The sequence below is a fragment of the Oncorhynchus nerka genome, unplaced genomic scaffold, assembly GCF_034236695.1.
Source record: "Oncorhynchus nerka isolate Pitt River unplaced genomic scaffold, Oner_Uvic_2.0 unplaced_scaffold_1544, whole genome shotgun sequence".
NCBI classification, from domain to species: Eukaryota; Metazoa; Chordata; class Actinopteri; order Salmoniformes; family Salmonidae; genus Oncorhynchus; species Oncorhynchus nerka.
Genome location: NW_027039784.1, coordinates 83,000 through 91,810, shown reverse-complemented (window position 1 = coordinate 91,810; position 8,811 = coordinate 83,000). Strand labels below are relative to the sequence as shown.

The following is an 8,811-nucleotide window of genomic DNA, read 5'->3' as shown; positions in this document are numbered from 1 at the left end:
AGTGTGGCCGTGCCAGGGGGGGTTCAGTGTGTTAACTGCCGTGCTCAGGGGCCCGGGGTTCAGTGTGTTAACTGCCGTGCTCAGGGGCAGAATGACATATTTTTACCTTGTCAGCTCAAGGATTCGATCCAGCAATCTTTCGGTTACTGGCCCAACGTTCTAACCACTAGGCTACCAGTACGTATTCATTTTAGTAGGCTGTGCAATACAAAAGGAGAATAAAAAACTATTAAAGTATCTCATAAGTCTTGAAAAGTATGACCTATATCATCCTCCACTCACTATCACAAGGGTTAGAAACTACAGACTATATTCATAGAACTTTAAAACACTGGCAGTTTGTCTACTTCACTTCTTTAGTCTCCTCCCTGATCACTCCAGACAGCTCAGTAAATAAAACAAATGCTGACAATACTGATGTCAAACCATGCAAGTGTCAGTAGCATGAAATAACATCTACCTTCTCATTGAAACAGTTCATCATGAAACAGTTCTACTGCAACTTTTCATACACAGTGGGAAGTTGGAATGAACAACAAACTTAGATAGATAGAACCTGCTCTTACCATGAGAAACAGATTCCCCAATCTTCTCCTCCTCTTCTTCATCTTTAATGTTGACATTCAGCTCCAGAGTTTGACTGCAGTCTTCCAGCTTCACTGATGCCATCTCTGGATCCTGCAGTACAAACTGGGCTCCACTGTCACAATCAGAACCCATTGACTGTAGGTTTGGAGTCAGTGTGGAAGGAGAGAGGCAGGCTGGGTTTGTCGTCACTGTTGATGTTACCGGCGTCATACCTGAGTCGGCAAGTAGTAGAAGAGAAACAGACACAAAAGTTATTTTCTTGACAGTTCTGGCACCTTCTTTATTCTTTATTAAATATGTTACATTTGTTCTTGTTCAATTATCTAATTCAGTGCTTGACTTTGACTGAAATAGTTGCCGATACTCATTTTGGTGCCGGTACTGTTTATATTTAGGTGCAGGAGCTCCACAATACTTTTGAGCTAAAACTTAACCTGTAGTAGATAAATGCATAAATTACTCAAAAACCGTTTAGTACAAGGTTACAGTATGTTTTAGGCAGCACCATGTGCTATTTTCCTTAATAACCTTGTATTCACGGTTTTACTTCAAAAACACAACACAGTAGTGCAACTGTGAAATTGTCTCCCTCTGCAGATGAAGTTAGTTTGACGCAGAACGAGTGGCGCCGCCATTTTGCCAGCTTGAGAATATTTCCTTTCATGGGGCTCTACGGACAATTCCTTCGACCTCATGGCTTGGTTTTTGCTCTGACATGCACTGTCAAATGTGGGACCTTATATAGCCAGGTGTGTGCCTTTCCAAATCATGTCCAATCAATTGAATTTACCACAGGTTGACAACAATCAAGTTGTAGAAACATCTCAAGGATGATCAATGGAAACAAGATGCACCCGAGCTCAATGTCGAGTCTCATAGCCAAGGGTCTGAATACTTATGTAAATAAGGTATCTGTTTTTAATGTTTTATAAATGTGAAAACATTTATAAAAACCTGTGTTTGCTTTGGCATTATGGGGTATTGTGTGTAGATTGATGAGGAACGTTTCTTATTTAACCCATTTTAAATAAGGCTGTAACGTAACAAAATGTGGAAAAGGTCAAGGTGCCTGAATACTTTCTGAATGCACTGTATGTATTCATATCAGTAGTCTGGTACTGTACGTATTCATATCAGTAGGCGGGTACTGTACGTATTCATATCAGTAGGCGGGTACTGTACGTATTCATATCAGTAGGCTGGTACTGTATGTATTCATATCAGTAGGCTGGTACTGTATGTATTCATATCAGTAGGCTGGTACTGTATGTATTCATATCAGTAGGCTGGTACTGTATGTATTCATATCAGTAGGCTGGTACTGTATGTATTCATATCAGCAGGCTGGTACTGTATGTATTCATATCAGCAGGCTGTGCAATACAAAAGGGAATAAAACTAATCTAAAAGTATGTCATCAAGTCTCATCTCATAAATCCTCATAAATCCTCACTATCACAAGAGTTAGAAACTACAGACTCATTTCATAGAACTTTAAAACACTGGCAGTTTGTCTACTTCATTTCATCAGTCTACTCTGAACACTCCAGACAGCCCAGTGAATAAAACAAATACTGGCAATACTGGTGTCAAACCATGCAAGTCTCAGTAGAATGAAATAACATCTACCTTCTCATTGAAACAGTTCATCATGAAACAGTTCTACTGCAACTTTTCATACACAGTGGGAAGTTGGAATGAAACAAACTTAGATAGATAGAACCTGCTCTTACCATGAGAAACAGGTTTCCCAATCTTCTCCTCCTCTTCTTCATCTTTAATGTTGACATTCAGCTCCAGTGTTTGACTGCAGTCTTCCAGCTTCACTGATGCCATCTCTGGATCCTGCAGTGCAAACTGGGCTCCACTGTCACAATCAGGACCCAGTGACTGTAGGTTTGGACTCGGTGTGGAAGGAGAGAGGCAGGCTGGGTTTGTCCTCACTGTTGATGTTACCGGCCTCAGACTTAATCTGAGTCAGCCAGTAGTAATAGAGAAACAGATACAAAAGTTAGTCTTGACAGTTCTGGCATATTCTTAATTCTCTAAAAATATGGTTTATATTTAGGTGCAGGAGCTCCACAATACTGTTGAACTAATATTCTATAAGAGGAACATGAGCTCAAACAGTAGACATTTGAGGTGATGGTACTCAGCTCTGATGAGCTCCTGTCCAAGTCAAGCACTGATCTCATTTCAATAGATCTGGTAAATAAGCATTGAGAACAAAACACGAATTCATTCACATTAGGCAAAGTATACACTTTAAATTAGGCTACACAACTCTAAACGCACTTAATCTATAGTAGATTTCCCGAATTCACATAAATGACAAAAATGTAGTACAAGGTTGCAGTATGTTGTAGGCAGCACGATGTACTATTTTCCTGAATAACCTTGTCACTGTATTATTCCAATTAAAAAGTATTTCCGTTCACACCATAGTAACATTTATAGATAAAGATAACTTAATATGTCTGAATATTAGTACACATGTAAAAAACTGATAATCATTACATTTAGCTCCAAAACTGTGGTGAAACCGTAAAAGTGTATCTCTGCTGCACCCTCACTGTCTGCACTGATGTCCGTTGATGCAGACCGAGTGGAAACCGCTATTTTACCATCTCGTGAATTTTACACAAAACCAAAAACGACATGTTAAACGAACCCAGAAATCTCAAATAAATTGATCCTAAATAAAAAATGACCTTGAAGAAATGATATACATCCCCTCAGACTAACCTAAAGTCTCTATGTGACAAGTGATCACGTTCACTCACACGGTTTGACACAAAACATAGCACATAAAACCTTTATCAAACGAGATAATACATTGACGCATTTGTTGAATGGCATGTTATGACATGTTCTTTCGATATTATAACGTGCTATTACATACCAGTAGACATACATTTGAAAAGGACACAGAAGTAGTCGTCTCGACTGCACAATTCTGGCGTTTCCTTGATTGCGAAGAATGATGCGCGCCTGAGCGGAACTTCCTGTTTCCCCACTACCAGTTTCTAAACCCAGAGACGTAAAAACGCGAGACTTCAGAGAAGGCTTGTGAAGCAGACCAAACCTGGGTTTGAGAAGTCAATGAGAGAAGTGAACAATTCTGATACTCTTGAAACATGGCCATTATTTTATCAATGTCATAACTGCAATGGCGTGTTCACAATACCTATCCCAGCATCATGAGCTCAAACAGTAGAAATTTGAGGTGACGGTACTCAGCTCCGGTGAGCTCCTGTCCAAGTCAAGAACTGATGTCATTTCAAAAGATCTGGTAGCTAAGCATTGATAGCAAAACATTAATTAAAAAGTACACGCTTTAAAATTAGTTCAAACATGATCTATAGTAAATTTCCCAAATTCACATAAATGCAGAAATGACAAAAAACATTTAGTACAAGGTTGCAGTATGTTTTAGGCAGCACTATGTACTATTTTCCTGAATAACCTTTTCTTTACTGTATTTCAATCAAAAACCAATAGTATTTCCGTAGTAACATTTACAGATAAAGATAACTTAAATTGTCTGAATATTAGTACACATGTAGAAAACTGATAATCATTACAAATTAGCTCCAAAACAGTAGTGGATCCGTAAAATTGTCTCTCTGCTGCACCCTCACTGCCTGAACTGAAGTCCGTTGACGCAGACAGAGGGGGGACCGCCATTTTACCAGCTCGTGAATTTTAACGTTACACAAAACCAAAAACGACATGTTAAACGAACCCAGAAATCTCAAATTATTTGATCCTTAATGAGATTACCATGACGAGATATATCCACTCAGACAAACCCAGAGTATCTATGTCAATTGTAAAAATTAAAAATAAATTTAAAAAAGTGATCACGTTCACTCACGCGGTTTGGCACATTTTTTTTCTTCTACCAAACGTGATAATAACTTGACGTATTTGTTACCTAGCATGTTATGACGTGTTCTTAAGATATTAAAACGTGCTATTACATACCAGTAGTAATACATTTGAAACGTACACAAAAGTTGTGGTCTCGACTGCAAAATTCTGGCGTGTCCTTTATTGTGAAGAATGATGTGCGCCTGCGTGGAACTTCCTGTTCCCCCACTACCAGTTTCTAAACCCAGAGACGCAAACAACACGAGACTTCAGAGAACGCTTGTGATGTTCCACTGTTTGACTGCAGTCTTCCAGCTTCACTGATGCCATCTCTGGATCCTGCAATTCAAAATGGGCTCCACTGTCACAATCAGGACCCAGTGACTGTAGGTTTGGACTCAGTGTGGAAGGAGAGTGTCGTGGAAATACCGGAGCCTGTGAGTTCAAAAAGACTTTATTACAAAGTAATAGAACTGGTTCATGAAGCAAGTGTCTTTCCAGCCTTGGCATACACTTGTTATAGTTTTCCTCCTTATGTAACTCCTCTTTATGTTAATGATTCATCCCCTCGGCCATTTAGCCACCATTATCTTTTTGCCTTGCACTAACTTTAGCTTGGTTTCACATTAGGGCATAGATTCCATTCATAGCAATGGTACAAAAACAGTAGAAATTTTAGGTGCTGGTACTCAGCTCCAGTGAGCTCCTGTCCAATTCAAGCACTGATCTCATTTCAATAGATCTGGTAGCTAAGCATTGACAACAAAACACGAGTTCATTCACATTAGACAAAGTATACACTTTATATTAGGCTACAGAACTTAATCTATAGTAGATTTCTGAATTGACATAAATGACTCAAAAAACATTTAGTACAAGGTTGCAGTATGTTTCAGGCAGCACTATGAACTATTTTCCTGAATAACCTTGTCTTCCCTGTATTATTTCAATCAAAAAACAATATTATTTCCGTTCACACCATAGTAATAACATTTATAGACAGACAGAAACAACTGAATGTCTCAATATTAGTTCACGTGTAGAAAACTGATAATCATTACATTTATCTCCAAAACAGTAGTGCAACCGTAAAATGGTCTCTCTGCTGCACCCTCACTGCCTGCACTGAAGTCCGTTGATGCAGACAGAGAGGGAGCCGCCATTTTACCAGCTCGTGAATTTTAACGTTACACAAAACCAAAATGTTAAACGAACCCAGAAATCTCAAATTATTTGATCCTTAATGAGATTACCTTGACGAGATATATCCACTCAGACAAACCCAGAGTATCTATGTCAATTGTAAAAAAAATATATATTTTTTTAAAAAGTGATCACGTTCACTCACGCGGTTTGGCACATGTTTTTCTTCTACCAAACGTGATAATAACTTGACGTATTTGTTACCTAGCATGTTATGACATGTTCTTAAGATATTAAAACGTGCTATTACATACCAGTAGAAATACATTTGAAACGTACACAAAAGTTGTGGTCTCGACTGCACAATTCTGGCGTGTCCTTTATTGTGAAGAATGATGTGCGCCTGCGTGGAACTTCCTGTTCCCCCACTCCCAGTTTCTAAACCCAGAGACGCAAACAACGCGAGACTTCAGAGAACGCTTGTGATGCGGACCAAGCCTGGGTTTGAGAAGTCAATGAGAGAAGTGAACAATTTTGATTCTTTTGCAGTGGTTAAATGGGGATCCTAATAAATACCAAAAATATTCCGTCGGTACACACTTGAAACATGGCCATTATTTTATCAATTTCATAACTGCAGTGGTTTATTCACAATCCCTCTCACTGCGTATCTTACATATCGCAGCATCACATGAGTAGGCAGATACTCTTCTCTCTTCCAACTAAACTCCAGATTTAACACATTTTATCGGTGCCCTGCTCCAAAAAAACAATGCTCTCTCCTTCTGCTCTTCTGAGACGCATGAAATCAAAACCACTACTGGTCACTCTGACTGACTCTACCTACCTTTCCTAATGCCTCCTTTACCATCTTCCTGACCTCAAATGATCTCCCAACAATACATAATTGTTGATGAATCGCACTCCATGAGAAACCGATGTTCATTTACAACTTTTGGCCTGTTTGCTCCATTTTTCGTCGTCTCCGTCTTCCATTCAATTCATTCTTACCAATTTTACTCAACTTGGAGCCACCAGACTCGAACAGCACTTCGGCTTCGCCATATTTCCCTACCCAAAACCAGACACACCACGCTACCGACTAACTGCTGCATTTCACGCTGAGAATTTCACGCTGGCTTTGCCATTTTCAGCTATATCAGGTCCATCGAGTCCATCACACCGATTACTTCTTTAATTTAGGCCATATGATAAATGATCTCACTGATGGTTTCACCAACAAAATGTTTTTTGTCACTACATGTCAGCATGATATTTTAGTGTATTGATGACAATATGTCTAATTAATTTGCTAAATAAATCATATTATTCAATACCATGTAAAGATAATGAAATTCTGGGATTCATTGTGCAAATACTCTCCAAAGCGTTGTTGTTTCTGTCATCGTTTAAAGCAACAGTTGAGCTAGCTATCAAGAGACAACGGGCAAAAGAAAAATAGAGAGAATGTCGAGAATAGAAAATTACGGATTTAAAAATCAGCAATGTATCAACACAAAAGTGGAGACCAAAAGAGCAAGGATCAAAAATGAGAAAGGCGGAGAGGAGGTATCAAATTAGTTAAATTAGATTCCTTTTTCAAATGCAGTTCAAGTGCAGCCATTGCTAGCACAAGCAATGTAGCAGGACCAGAAGAGGATGTAGGTTTATCATCACCAGCAGCGGCTTTTAGCGTGTCAAGTGAGCCAAGGCCGAGCTGTTCCATCATACCAGAAGAAGCAACTTTGACAGAGGAGGATACAGGTTGTCAGGTATCGGCGGATACGACCCTGAGCACAAGCCAGGCCGGACAAGCTATCCCCGGGCCGGGCAGGGAGGAAGAGGATCAGGGCGAGGCTAGAATCGTGGTGGCTGAGGAAACAGGTGGAAGTGGGACAGACAACATTTTTACCTATCCAACTGACAGGGGGCATTATGCAACAAATGTGGATCCAAAGGCGGCGTTTTTCCGAGTCGTATTACACCACTACAACCAAGGCTGGAATCAAATGACCACGTACATGGCTATGTTATTCGGCCAAGGTAGATTGCACGTATTGTGAGCCTTGCTGGCTGTTCGGAGATCAGAGAGCCCCTTTATTCTCTGATGCGTGGGTGAATGGAGTGAGAGATTGGCGCCATCTAACACCCAAAATAGCATGTCATGAGACATCCCAGATTCACATGGGTGCCTGTTTGGTATATGAGCAATGGAAGCTCAATGGCACTATTGACGCAGAAAGAGAGAGGCGTGCGTAAACGCAGCAAATTTCTGGCGACAGGTGTTGGAGCGCATAGTTAATGTAACTCTCACAACTTGCATCGTGTAATTTAGCATTCAGCTGGATGCACTGTGAAAAGCTGGGGCAGGCCAACAGTGGGAATTTTCTCAGTATAATTGAACTGCTGTCATTTTACGAGCCAGTTCTGAAGGAACTTTTAGAACGCCCAGCAGGATCCGTTAACTATCTCAGTCCTCAAATCCAAAACGAGCTGATTTATATCTTAGCCGAGCGAGTGAAGTGTGACATTCAGGCAGAGATGCAGGAAGCCCCATTATTTTCTATTATTATGGACACCACACCGGATGTATCCAAAGTAGACCAGTTAAGCCAAGTTTATCGCTAGGTGAGAGTGATAAGGGATGCAAATAATGTGGCCACAGATCTGACCATCAGAGTTGTTTTGGGGATTTCTGGAGACTTCAACATAAAAACCTGACAGCATAGAGGACAAGGGGCTGGATATTTCAAAACGTCGTGGGCAGGGGTATGATGGAGCTGCTAACATGAGTGGGGTGTATTCGGGTGTGCAGGCCAGAATATCCGAAAAGGAGCCGCTTGCTGTTTATGTGCATTGCTCAGCGCATAATCTTAACCTGGCTCTCAACGACTCTATCAAAAATGTGCCAGAGATTAAACAGTTTTAACAATATGATACTGTTGAACTGTTGTACACCTTCTTCGGGTATAGCATAAAGAGATGGTCAGTGTTGAGTGGTATATTTGATTTTGCATCAGAAAATGTAACTCCAAAACGACTGTGTCCCACCCGCTGGTCATCTAGATAGGAGTCCCTTGCCGCCCTGAGATACAGATATATGTGGACGTAATGAAGGACCTCACCAACATTGTGCTTTTAATAAATGGATCACTAGTCACTTTAAATAATGCCACGTTAATAATGTTTACATATCTTACAATACTC

At 40.2% G+C, this 8,811-nt stretch overlaps 1 long non-coding RNA gene across 4 annotated transcripts; it reads right to left on the bottom strand.

Annotated features, from left to right (window-relative positions):
* Positions 1 to 24: 24 nt before the first annotated feature.
* On the bottom strand, positions 25 to 6,086 carry LOC135568507 (uncharacterized). 4 transcript variants are annotated; one of them, XR_010462659.1, is made up of 4 exons: positions 5,919 to 6,086; positions 3,491 to 4,896; positions 2,322 to 2,560; positions 25 to 800 (listed from the first exon to the last, which is right to left on the bottom strand). It is a non-coding gene; the product is annotated as an uncharacterized LOC135568507 (long non-coding RNA). The 4 variants fall into 4 exon arrangements; XR_010462661.1 differs by having other exon boundaries at positions 3,503 to 4,896; XR_010462662.1 differs by having other exon boundaries at positions 4,601 to 4,896; positions 5,919 to 6,081.
* Between the last annotated feature and the right edge of the window lie 2,725 nt (positions 6,087 to 8,811).